This window comes from Microtus ochrogaster, linkage group LG2, assembly GCF_000317375.1.
Source record: "Microtus ochrogaster isolate Prairie Vole_2 linkage group LG2, MicOch1.0, whole genome shotgun sequence".
Classification (NCBI taxonomy): Eukaryota; Metazoa; Chordata; class Mammalia; order Rodentia; family Cricetidae; genus Microtus; species Microtus ochrogaster.
The window spans coordinates 29,243,778-29,258,297 of NC_022028.1; positions in this window are offsets into that span (position 1 = coordinate 29,243,778).

Consider the following 14,520-nt stretch of genomic DNA (forward strand, 5'->3'; position numbering starts at 1 on the left):
ATATATATATATATATATATATATATATATATATATATATATATATATGTTATAAATTGGTGAGACCTCTCACCCTAAAGACGGTGTGTAAGCATCTTCCATTATTTGATAGCCATCAAACACTAGCTGCTAGTAAACTTCAAAATAAAAAATAGTGATTCACCATTTAAGTTAATGCAAAGATCATCTACAGCAGTGAGAAATCCACAGCACAGTCAAACTCACATAAGTGTGCAGCTCTTTATGCCAGTAATTTGCAGCCTTCTTGATTGGCAGCCTCATTCTGCCACTACCCAGAATCCCTCTGGATTCTTGTCACTGGATCTGGCTCGAGTTAGAGAGACTAATAGAGGCTGAACATGTTCAAGCTTAAGGCTGATGATTTGGTTTTTTTTTTTTTTGGTAATTGTAATATTTCAACTACTTGGGTAAACTTGAATTATTTTTTCAGGAGCCCCTTTCCCCACCCCTTTTTGTCTGCTTAGCATGAGGCATTTGGATTTTACATTTTCCTTCTTCCAATCATATTTCTGTCTTCTCTTTCCTGGGGACAGCCAGGCTTCTCACACAAGATCACTCTTGAATGCTTAGAAGGAAGGAAGCTGGTTCTGATTTTAGCAATCTTTTAGGGGTGTCAATGTTTCTATGTAAACCCTTTCAGGGGACAGTTTCCAGCTAGAATATCACTACTCTAGGCCCTGCCCTGGGAACTTTCAATACTACTGACAATTTCTCCAAGTGCAGGCATCCTTCTGCTTACATGAAATCTATCAGCCTAACACACAGGTAATGAACACATCACACAATATAGTACTAGATACTGGTTTCAACTTGACTTTTTTCTCCCCAAACCTCAGTGTTTTACTTACTAAAAGCAGTTCCTACATTTAGCCAGCAAAAGCCCCCAAATCCCAATTAAGTTTAGTTTTCAAGCAAACAACAGATATACACGAAATATAAATGTTTCCTCACACAATGTTGTAAAACTTGTTCTCAGTATAAAATTGCATTTTATCTAGTGTCTAGTTTGTTATCACCTTAATACTGAAAGATAGTGCTTTTATTGCTCTAAATCCCAGTCCAAATTTCAATGGAGATAATTTTTTTAATCTCCTTTGCATTTAGTTGATTCTTCTTCCTGTTTCTTGACAGAGGATTAGGCGCAGCAGACAGATACCTTTTTCTCATAGATTGTCCCTCAAGTGTGAGTAAGCAGGGACACACACTCATCCCCCATCATTTAACGTGCCTCTAGCCTCTGCCTTCATTCCTCCTGTGTTTCTCCTTGACCTTAATCTAGATGTGAGTGGAAAACAGCATAGCATGTAAGAGTTTGCAAGTTATGTGTTCCCGTTGCTCCCTGAGAGTCACCTAACACTGTGAAGCTGGACTGCTGGTGGGAAACCTTGGAGTGTACAAGGTGACTCAACACTTTCAAGTACTCTGAAATAACCGATTCAACAAGCTGGAGAACACGGTAGCAAGATTTTCCTTCCTGGATTGTAACACCGAGCAGCAGAGGCATGGGATTATCGTCTAGTGCACTTGAGGGACTGTCAGTCATTGTGTTATCTTCTATAGCAGGAGATAAAAATATTTCACCCAAAGCAACGGGATTCTCAAAGAGATAATTTCAAATGCCCTGAAATGCTTAGGAAATGTAAAAGAAAAACAAATCATAAAGGTTTCCGAGGACCTATCTTTATTCTAGAGGGATCTTTACGGCTTCTTCTTTTTCTTCTCTCATACATCACATCCAGACCACAATTTCCCTCCCTCCACACCTCCCAGGACCTCCACCATCTATCTACCCTTTCCCCTAGATTCACTCCTCCTACACTTCCCTTTAGAAAAGAGCAGGGCTCTCTGGGAAATCAACTGAACATGTCATAACAAGCTACAAGCCTAGGCACAAACCCTCATATCAAGGCTGGATGAGGCAACCCCGTAGGAGGAAAAGAGTCCTAAGATTCACCAACTCCAACTGTTAGGATTCTCACAAGAACACCAAGTTATACAATCGTAACATATATGCAGGAGACCGAGCTCAGACCCTTGCAGACTCCATGGTTATCTGTTCTGTCTCTGTGCGCCCCTATGAGCCCAGCTTAGTTGGTTGGTGGGTGACTGCTCTGATGGGGTCCTTCTCTGTCTACAGGCCATATGTGTACATACAGGAAGTGTCGGGTGGTCCCAGTTGCTGTGTCATAGAGTTCCTGGGTTGTCATAGAGTTCCTGGGTTGTAGTTGAAGTTGTGTTATCTCCTTCAAAGCAGATTTTCTGTTTTTCATTTATTTGTTTTTAAATTTTTCATTTTGCATAGCAATTCCAGAACCTTCTCCCTCCCCATCTCCAGCTCCTCTCACATTCCTCCCATGCTACAGTTATACCAAATGTGGGCCGAGTACTCAACTGTTTGAGCCTGTGGGTCCATTCTCATTCAAATCACCACACTGGGTGTTCCCTATTTCCACACTCAACTGTTGAATGACTCAAAAATTAGCTCAGGAGGCATTTTAATGTCAGAGATCATATCCAATCCTCTCTTGAACTTATGCCTGACACAAGCTGAGTAATCAAAAAGAAATGGATCAGTAAAAATAAATGATGTGATCCAAAGTTTTCCTAAGCAGGGTGAAATAATGGCTAAATATGTATTCCTTTGGATGAAGGTTGTGAGGGATTCTGGATACTTACAAAGATGAGGAAAGAAGTACCCTCTCTATACCTCCCAAAAGCTTTCCATATATGATTGGAATTAATCAGATCTCATAGCACAGTGGGAGTGTAGAAGATGGAATTTTTTGGATTCTTTGTTGTGCTCATATATTCATAAAATGCTTGTGATACATGGAATTTAACCTATATTTTAAATTAGGAATCCGTAACTTGGAGGTAATCAATGATTTTTTTCAATAGAGTTAATTATCTATAAATTCAAGAATTAATCAGCATGTTTTTATATTGTTTTTTTTCCCATTAGGCTTTAGGCTGTCTAGTATAAATTTGGCCTGGCCAGATCTTTACCTGTATAAAGATCATAATTATCTGCCCATTGGACTTTTGACTGAAAATAATGCTAAGTAGGATAGTCAGTGATCTAACCTATGTGCTATTACAATATTAGGATCTAAGAACCCACATTGAAGTTGGACTGAGGCTTGTTGCTATTAATCTGAAGGGTTAGCAGGTACAATTTGAAAAATACAATCATCATTTGTCTCATTCTGCTTCAAACTGGAATTACTTTGTCTTCAAGTTACATATGGTTAATAAACATTTACTAAGCTAGCTATCCCACATAGAACTTAGAGCCTGGTGAATTGTTCCTGTATACCAAGTCCTCTATTTTATTCTGTAAATTCAATACTAAATAATATTTTTAAAATGTATACCAAGGTTCCAAGAAACCAAGACTTATTTAAAGACTATATGAGAAAATTTTATTTGGAGAATATTAGAATATTATTGATTCAAAACCCAAATCCTTAAGCTATCATTTATTAATCATTCATTTCTCATCTCATTACTCACCTCTATCTCTAGCTTAAAGTTGTTTTAATTATCAGATAAAACATATAGAATATACTCTTAACAGAGCACTAGCTTCTGCCAACTGTCTGAATTCCCAGAATGTTTCCTACTAAGTTCAGTCTCTTTCTTCTTGTCAGAAGAAAGCCATGGCCTTAGCCACCACCTTTCTACTACAAAAAATTGTTCCTACTTAAAGTACTCCTACTGAATTACATATTAATTGTCAAAATATTTTTACAAATATTTAAGTTTAGTTGTAAAATTCTTTTCTATGTTCTTTAGTCCTCTGATTGGTGGTTATATAATCAAATGACACTATAAAAATTCATTTGTTAAAATTTACTTAATCTTCAGCATCCTTAACCACATACATTCCCATCAGTTCTTCAAATGAAAAAGATTAATTATGTTCTTACAAAAAAAATAAATTTTGCTAACCTGTGAAAACAGACAAAGAACTGTGTGAGTGACCTCTGATTTAAAAAAAAAAACATGAAATACATTATAAGGGCCATTATAAATAATAACTGGGAATTCAGACTTGGCTGCAGTCTGCCCCCAGGGATATCCAAGAGAAAAGGAAGTAAGTGAGCAAAAGGCAGCTATTTCCATCAGGTGGTAAGGGACCCATCAAAGACTCTATTCAGTCTCAGCAGGAAGGACTCAATCAGGTGCTTTTACCCACATTCCATGCAGCAAAACTTCAAGGGTTAAACTCTGAGTTTGAATTTCTCATCATATATATATATATATGTTGGATCTGTACGAAGAGCCAAACATGTGGACCTCAAGAAGGCTGAGTGTGCTCATCTGCTACCACACTGGGACTAAGAACCCAAAGTAACTGAATTCAAACCCATTTGGTCACATTTCTAACTGGCATTTCTCCCTGCTATTATTGAAAACACTCTTGTATTTGGATCTTGTAAAAACTTGTCTGAATTATTGGGATTTGCCTTGGTACTCTCATGCCAAAGTAATAGGAATAATTTTGAGGACTTTGGGAAAAATGAAAACAAAGATGGTGTAATTACATGTTTTCGTGGCTGTTTATGAAGACCTCCTATTTACTCAAACTAAGGCATACATAAAAAGATCAAAAATTTATACTACCTTCATAAAAGAACTCTTTCAATATAGTATTAATAAAAATAAAGGCTTATTTGAAACTATTCAAAAAACTTTGATTCAGGGTATACTTATATTTAGAGAGCAAAAAAAAAAAAAACCAGAATTTCTTCCAACTAAGAAAAAGGAAAAATATTAGCTAGATCACAGTTATCAGATTGTTCTTGATGTTGTTAGAGCAAATTCCTAGATATAAATCTAAACTTGCTAAAACTGTTTTATTTTTCCTGTCCCAGAATAACCTGTACTGTTTACATCTGCCCTATAAAAGCTTTACACCATAAAGTCGGAGATCAAACCATGTCTATCAACCACATAAATCCTAATTTGCAAGAGCAACTTAGTGCACTCAAGTTTCTACATGATACAAATCAGGCCTAGAAAACTCTGAGGAGCCCTATCACATTTTCAGACTTCCACTTTCTACTTCAAAGATTCTTCTCAGGGATACTTAAACACTCTGAGCACAGTTATGAACTAAGAAATTTGGGATATTTGCTAAAATAGTATTGCTAGTAACAAAGACATACATTAGAAAAGATTCATCCTTGAAAGTAGGACATACAGCGATACTATTAGTTTTTCATTTTGAAAATTTATCTTATTTGTATTTATAAATATGTGAACCTATCTGTGAGATTATTTGCTATATTGTGTGGCTGCCTGTGGAGAGTGGAAGAGGGCATCAGATTCCTTAGAGATGAGTTACAGGCAGCTGTGAACCACTGGACTAGAGATTATGAATTGAAGGATCCAGTATCCTAAACCAGTGAGCCTGTAATCCAAGGCACAATGTATTTTAAGTCTATATTAATCAATTAAATGTAGTCTTCAGTGTATTCCACAGTAATGTTTACCAGATTTGGAAAGAAATAATAAATATTAACACTTGTATTTTCTCAATGAGAAGTAAGTGAGTGTGGTTATTTGAATGAACATGGTCCCCATGGGCCCATAGGGAGTGGAGCCTATTAGGAGGTATGGCCTTGTTGGATTAGGTGTGGCCTTTTTGGAGGAAGTGTATCATGGGGATAGGCTTTGAGGTTCAAAACCTCAAGTCCAGGCCCACTGTCTTCTCTCTTCTTCTCTTACTGCTTCCTTCTGATCTTGATGTAGAAATCTCAACTACTTCTCCTGCACCATGCCACCATGTTTCCTGCCATGACAATAATGGGTTGTCTCTGAATCATAAGCCAGCCCCGTTGAATGTTTGCCTTTGTAAGAATTGCTGTGGTCATGGTATCTCTTCACATCAATAGAAACCTTAACTAAGACATATTGGGCAACATTATATAACCGATTCCTTTTTGACTATATAAAAATAATGAGATTTTATTAGTCACTTAAAACCAATGGAATCATGATTTCTCACAAGTTTAACTTTTTGTCTTTATCCTTGCCACCAACAATATTTGTACATGGTGGAAGGAATATTTTGTTGAGGAAATTCATAATATGATCTAATATTTGGTAATATGACGATGTCATCCAAATGGAATGTTTTTATTTGATGATTTATTATTATTATTGTTTTACTTTCTGACTGCAGTTTTCCCTCTCTCCTCTCCTTGTAGCCCTTCTCCCAACCTCTCTTCTACACCCCTCCTTTTCTGTTCAGGAAAGGGTAAGCCGCCCATGGATATTAACAAAAACATGTCATCAGATCTCTCTTCCAGAAACTGATGGAAACAGATGCAGAGATCCAATAGCTAAACATTAGGCAGAGCAGGGAATCTTGCAGAAGAGAGGCAAGAATAACTATAGAACCCAAAGGAGGCAAGGGCATAACAAGGGAATCCACAGAACCAACTAACCTGGGCTAATAAGGGCTCATAGGGACTGACCATTTGACTGATCTAGGCCCTCTGCATAAAAGTTACAGTTGTGTAGCTTGGTCTTCTTGTGAGACTCCTAACAGTGGATGTAGGGACTGTCCCTGACACTTCTGATGGCTTTTAGGACCCTATTATTCATACTGGGTTGCTTTGTTCAGCTTTAATAAGGTGCCTATTCTTACACCAAATGGAATTTTAGGTAATATAAAAAGAATAAGACAAACAGAATAATTAGTCACAAAAAGGAGTTAAAATTATTTGGTCTTTAGTTACTGACCATAAAGTTTTGGCTATAATCTCTTGTCAAGACAAGAAAGCTTTAAATTAATAGGAAAAAAGAATAAATTTAGATACCCAGAACTTCAAATAAAACATTTCATAGTCTATAAATAAGTATAGAAAGGGATGGAAATAGTCAATTCAAATATTATGATTGTGTGAGTACAGAGAATTTAGATTGGTTAAAATGTATACACATCTGGTACCTTTATTCTTAGGTAACACTGTTTTCTTGATGATTTTAACCTTTGGTTGAAATAAGTTGTGTTAGATACAGAGGACAAAGAAAGGAAGAAATCAATCTTAGATAATAATTAATAACAGTTATACAATCCAGGATTTTTATCCGTAATGGCTTTAAAGTTCTCTCTACTCTGTCTAGAGTTTTTTAAATTCCAGAAACTGTGAAACATGTCACCATATTATGAGCCCTTCTAGAACCATGAGACGTCAAAATATTTAACCTCCATATACATAAAATGAAATGCTTTTCCAATGGAAGGAACAGTGAATTAAAGCTCCTACAAGAAAAGAGAAGTCATGTCAGGAATAAAGATTCCACAAAACTGACTTGATTGGGCCTTTGTTTATTGCAGAGTTGTAAAACCTCAGATCTAAAGCTCAATCTTCCTCAGTTATTTTTAAATCCTCTAACACATATGCATTCCCCAGCTCTGAATCAGACACAACATCTCTTTAACTGTTAAATAAAACCTCTAGAATATAGCCTTGAAAAACCAATAGCTTTTGCTAACCCCAAAGCCATCATCAAAAAGCACCAAAAACCAGTACCAGAGTTTCTCCTGCTTCATTGTAACATGCCTAACCTGTGTGAAGGCCAATGTAGTTGGTGGATGCCTCCATTTGTGGCTGTCTTTTGCTCCATGACTATAAAAATTCATTTAACTACTTTGACAATTTAACTTGTCATTGTAGGGCAACAGGCATCCCTTTTCTCAGGCCTTGGTTACTCATATTCAGATCAGGATGGACTCTTTCTTCTTTCTTTTGAAATGAAAGCTGTACATTAACATCTATATGTTAAATACATTACAAAATATCTGAGACTACAGTTATGATTTATCACAATGATAAATGGGGTAAAAGCTTTTAATATGAGATTGTCAGTAAAATCATGTTATTACTAATTATATCTATACATACATATATGCATACAGTATTATAAACAGTATAATATTTTATGCAGGCCTTTCTCTTTTATAGGTCTAACAAACTACCACATTATGAAATTACTTGAAAATAATGTCATTTCCTTTGTTTTGTGTTACTTTCTTATCTATAACACAAAGCTTCTGATATCTTCCCAGGCTCTTCAGACATACCCTGAAGTAGTCCGTCATATTTCTGAGCTTTTGTTTATCACCTGGCATTTTAACTGAGTTAGAATTTAGGATTTTTACAGTAATTGTGCATCTTCTGGCATGTCAATGGGAAGTACATTTAGATAATGACTCTGCTGTTAGTTAGCTATTCAAATGAGATATGGTTATTATGTTTCCTTCCTCAAGCAATGAAAACCATTAATGGCAGAATTAAGTCATTAAACTAGCATATTATGAAATTTTTGGAGAGATTGTTTTTATCTGTGCCTGTTTTTCTCTTAGTCTTTGCACATTTAGAGGACAACAGAGAAGCATTATTGGCTTTTATCTTAGGATTTAGTATGGCGATTCCCAATTTCAATGTATTAAAATACTTCTCAATATTAAAAAAATTCTCAAAAGAAAAACCTATACTTGAGTTGTACATCATGGGAGTTAAAACAACTCCCATAAATAATATCTGCTATTGCTGTTGGTTGTCTTCCTCAACTTGGAAATAAGTCCCGAATGCTGAAGACACTGCACACTTTGAACAGAGGATTTGGAAGAATTGAGCAAGATCTAACCTGAAAGTCTCAATTCTGAGGACTGGATTTCATAATACCAGAGGAACTGTGCAAATTGCTAAAGGAAAAAGGTAATAAATACTTCTATCCAACTGGAACATTTATGGAACATAGCAATGACCAGCATGATAAGATAGCACCACCCAAAGGTGCAATAATGGCACATATCTTGGTGATAACAAGAAGCTGTGTAATTGGACTAAAGTCCCATTAAATAAAATGGAATTCATGCCATGTGCTTTAAACATAGCCATAGAGGAGAACCTACTACCGGAAAATCATATAATACCAAACTGCATCCTAAATATTTACACTTGGCTCCTACAGATAAATATAGCTCTCATCCCTCATCAAAGAACTTCCTCTTTGCAGAAATGAAGATTATTACGTAAAGTCACAGCTTGTTAAAATGCAGAGAACAACTGAGCATGGGGTTTCCAGCTCAAATTGATAGATCTCCAATACAACTCTTACACTGTAGGCTCAGGGGGGCATCACAGAAAAGGGAAAGAAAGGTTATAAGAACCAGAAGAACAGGACATCTGCAACAGTACTGCTACTTCCATATATGACTGCAAAGATGTTCTCGTAAAATCTCAAAAAATAATGTAATAGCTTAAACAAGATCTGAACAATGACAATGCCAGTTGACATACCGATGTGGTGGGAGAAATCTCACAAGGCCTTACTCCCGTACGAAGAATTATGCAATTACTGACTGTTGAGACTTCCCCAGGAACGAGCCTTCTAGTTGATTATTCAAAACCAAGTGGTCAGCCATAAAGACATGCACATGAGCAACAGCAACAACAATAAAATCTCGAGAGCCTCTTTCTATGGAAATCCAAAGATCATGGCTTTAAATTAAAATGATTTTATTACCTATTTTATAGGACAGTAGATACCATTTGTCAACAAATAGACATCGCACATATGATAGACGAGACAAAAAAAAAGACCAGTTACCTATATATTGGGCAAGGGATTAGTTTCTTAGGGAGATTTCCAATATTCTGATTGTCAAATACAAACATGTGAAGAAAATTGGGAGCCTTTTTCTTGTGCAATGAGACCCCCATGCAGGTCATCTAGCCATATGTACTGCTGGGAACAGAATAACTGACAGGAGGGCTTGGCTATGACTACCCAGGGTAACACTGGAATACGTCTAATGAATCAGCCTTTGGTAGAACCCCTGTTAAGGCATGATCTTACTGCATACATTTACTCACGCATTGTGTAAATCACACAAAATATGCCCCTTGGTATTTTATAGTATTTAATTTGTTGATAAACTAGTTCACAAATTCAATGACTAGTAACTGCGAGGTTAATTTTAGAGCTCAGACAATTACAATATGAGATGAAGAAAGCATTTCTTTTCTTTAAGGAGCTTTTACTCTAGTGTGGTGGGTGGCATGCATACTGGCAACCAGTTCAATGAGATGCCCTGATGCATCACATGTATTAAGAGCCAGGAGGGAGCCTGATGGTCATGGCAAATGCCTTTAAGAGTCAGGCAGGTTTCTGTGAATTCAAGGTCAGCCTCGTCTACAGAGCGAGTTCCAGGACAGTCAAAGCTACATAGAGAAACTGCGTTTCAAAAAACAGACAAAATTTTTGGGAGCAGTGAGACCCCAGATCCTGAATTTCTTGTAATCCCCTGATCTGAGTGCTTTCAGCTGCTCTGAGCATGAGAGCTTCAGGAGTTCCTGATGGCAGGAGAGTGGTTTCTGGTGGGTTTGGCTGGGGCATGGCTATCTCTATATAATCTGCCCCTGAACACAATAAAGGGGGCATTCTTGGGGAAATTCAAGAATGCCCCATGTCGCTGTCTCTCTGTCTGTGTGTGTCTGTGTATTTTAACCTCCAGCACCCTTGCCCGAAGCTCGCCAACTGGGTGCCAGTGCACAGAGCACTGTGCACAGTGCACACGGGGGTGCGGTGCGTGGCACAAAATAAACCTGGAGAAAGGAGACCATCACTATTTAGAAAAACTATTAAAGGAGTCTTTGGAGAAATGCTACAAGGAAAGCTCAAAGCAAGGAGTAAGACTAGCATTTAGTGAGGGAGGAGGCAGCCACTCATTTTGCTAATTACTGAAATCAGGATGCATTGTATTTGTATTTCAACCAATGAAAAATAAGACTTATTTCTTGATTTCCAAACACCCATTACTCAATACAAAGACAAAATTCTGCAAGTAATACATAAACATAAAGAGAAATGGAGCAAAAACCACAACCCCATTCCAACCAACCCTCAATATCCATAGTGATGTTTCCAGAACCCTTCCGTGTAACAAGGTCTCTAGGTGCTCACCCCCTATGTGAAACTGTAGTTCTTGCATTTCACCTGTGCATACTTTGTGTATTTTCGAAATCCTATGAGATCACTATTGCACCTAACACAACATGAACACTGTGCAAATACCTGCTACACTGTGGTTTTGGGGGGAGTGATAGTAAGATAATTGTTTAAGTTCATAGTATAGACAAACCAACACTAAACCCAAGTTCTTCAGCACTGTGAAGTTAGAAATAGTGGCCAGAACATACAGGCAAATATGTTCAGAGTGATGTGGAATCAAGAGAAAGTGAGCCGAGTCTGTGCCACTTCACAGAAGGTTTTTGTAGGTCTGGGTAAAACCTTTGAATTTACTGTTGGTTTGACTGATGTCTTAGATAGTCTTAGATTGAGTTCTCTTCCTTTTGCACTTCTGATCCTGTATCCCAGTGAAGGCTTGAAATTATTAAAGGTCAACCTCATCCTACCCCTTTTCCCTCTTACTTTTACTATATAACCATCATATCTTATAGACAAAATAGAGCTGTTCGATATGAGCTTCTGCCCCTCACCATCTTGAGAATTTCACTCACAGGTGAAACACTTACTTGTGCTTATACCATTGCCTCTCTTGGGAAAGCAGGCAAGGCCCTCGTTTCCTGGGGAGTAATGTTGAACATGACCTCCATGCCTAACGCTTCCATTCCACTTTTCCATGTCACTTCTACCCACTTCTTATGCCAATCCTAAAAATATAGTCAAATGATCCCACTTTAAATTACTCCCTTAAACCAGCCCATTTGTTTTTATTCAAATTTCTTTTAGTAACAAATTCTTTTGACATTATGTAGTAGTGTGGCTTTTGTTAATCATGGGCATCCTGAAACCAATGATGCAAGGATAACAAGAGCAGCTGTATTTTATTTTCATTTTCTTAAAGATTAAGATGACATGGCAGATAGTTTCCTCTATACCAACTGCCATTGAAATATTGCATGTTCTACTCCCAGTCTAGACATCTTCCTGGGCTGGAACCAAGAGCCATTCCCTTACTCATCCCTCTTCTTTCACTGTCTCCCTTTAGCCCAGAACACACCTGTCCCCTGCCTCTTTAGATTTGCAGGCCGCCTGTGTCCTGTGCCCATTTCATTTCCCTGGCACTCTCTATCGCAGTTTTTACTCTGTATTTATATAAATGTTGATTTCATAATTTCTCATGACACCTTGGCTTGTTTGTTGTTGGTCCTCTAACCAGAATCTTCACATTTCATGTTTCTCCTTAGTGTGACTGACATAGCCAGCTCCCTGCCAGTGCTGCTTGACTGCCATATGCCATTTCTACTTTAATGTCTGCAGGTGTAGAAACGTCTTCTTCCATTTCCAAATCTCTTCTTTCCTGTCTTGGCAAACAATGCCATAGTTGACTCCTTTTTTTCCCCCAGAATATTGTCTAGATTTGAATTTTTACTTTGACTGCTTTAGCTTCTTACCTACCTACATCCCACATGCTTTTACCTTCAAAAGCTCCTATTTGACATGTATCATTCAAATATTATCTCCCCTATCTATTCCCAGTGGTGCTGTCTTCGCCATAATGGAACACTATGTACCGAAACTTCTCTTTTCAACTGCATTTATTTTCCCGAAAAACCAGAATGGTTTTCACAGAAGCCTTTGTTGAACCTTCATTGCCGTTAGCATTGATTGGGTATCACTTGCTCACAGGCTCCTCAAACTCAGTCAGATATACCACTTCTTCAGAGTCTATCATTCAATAAGCAATCTGTCTTAGAAGTTCCTTTGTTATGGAAAAAAACCTACCATTATTAAAAAGCAAATTGGGTGAGGAAATGGATTATTTAGCTTATACTTTCATATCATAGTCTATCAGGAAAGGAGGTCAGGTCAGGAACTCAAGGCAAGAAATGAAGCAGAAGCCATAAAGGAATACAGCTTACTGACTTGCATCTTATGACTTACTCAGCCTGCTTTCTTACAGTATCTTGGACCACTAGCTCAGGGGTAGGACTGTCCACAGTGATCTGGGCTCTCACATATCACTCATCAATTTAAAAGATGCTGCAAGGCTAGTCCAGTGGAGGCGTTTTCTCAATTGTGTCAAGGTGATGTAAAACCATTCAACACACAATCTTTACCCTGTATGGGCATGCACTTCTTTGGCCCTGGCAGTTGCCCAAACTGTATTCACTATCTTCATTGTCTATTTCCTCTACCTGCATATTTATCCAAAGATTCCAATCCACCTATGTACTCTTCCTACTTACATGTTCCATCTGCCTCCGTACATCTATCTGTGTTACCAATTTGAACATCACCCTTATTGAGCTGACTTGATCTGTTGAATCTAAACACAATGCCTGACTTCCTTTTCTTGACTGGTAGCATGATGTATATTTTATTACTATGCTTTTGCTGCACTTGGGTATATTTTCATGTATGCTTTCACATGTGCTGGTTACAGAATCTGGTTTTCTTTTCTCAACAAGGAGCCCTCTGATGCAAGAAGATAGGCTTTGACTGTCTTTCAAATGTAGTTCAATACATATCTACTGAAAAATAATATGTACTTAGAACATGTTTACCATGAAGTCAATTAGCAAGAAAATATTATAGTTTTAGGTCTATTAATGAATTGTGGATGGAGATTTGCCTTACAAAATAAGTTGCTTTGCTTTCCGAAGCTTTGCTCCTCCAAATGAGAAGACATGACAGAGAGCTAAAGAAGAGGGAGTCTTTAAGCACAGAGGAAACTATCTCCGCCGCGACTGCCTTCTTTCTTCAGATAGAAGCAAAAATTCAAAACAGGAGTGGGGTGCCCACTGCACACCTGTGTTGGCCAGTTGTCAAATTTTGTTCCTGACATTAATTGGATCATGCACTGAATCTGGGAACTGATAGATAAAGCAATGAGAAGAAATGACTAGGGATGAATAACAGTGCTCTGCCTTTCAACAGCGATGAAAGTGATACCCGAAGAGCTATCTTTTATCCCCTGCAAACAGATGGCTTCAAACAGCATACACTACAGACAGCCAGATTGCTTATGCTCACCTCTGAGCACTTAGGTCAGCTAGAGAAATAAAAAATTAAAACCTAAACCACAAAGGGCACTTCCTGGGAGGTAAGCCACTAAGTTACGCTGAAGGCAATTATGAGCTGATTTTAAAGCCCTGCCTGCTGTTTTCTTAAATGACCTGCGGTATGAGAGGAATTTTATGATGGAAGAATAGCTAAACATTAGGAAAAAAAAATTCCTGATTTCTGATTTCACTAGTTAAGAGGAAAGAAAAAGTTAAAGATAAATGAAACAAGAAGAAAGCCACATTCATTATTATATCCATATCCTACTGCAAAAGAAAATAATAAATGTTCAAAGAAAATTCTGTTAGAATTTGTGCAATTGTAGTAAAGAGTAACTGGCAATGTGTACCTAGTTGTCTATATGGGTAATTTAAAATTAGACCAGGAGGCAGGATAACCCAGTATCATTAAAACATGCTGCTCAAGCCGGGCGGTGGTGGCGCACGC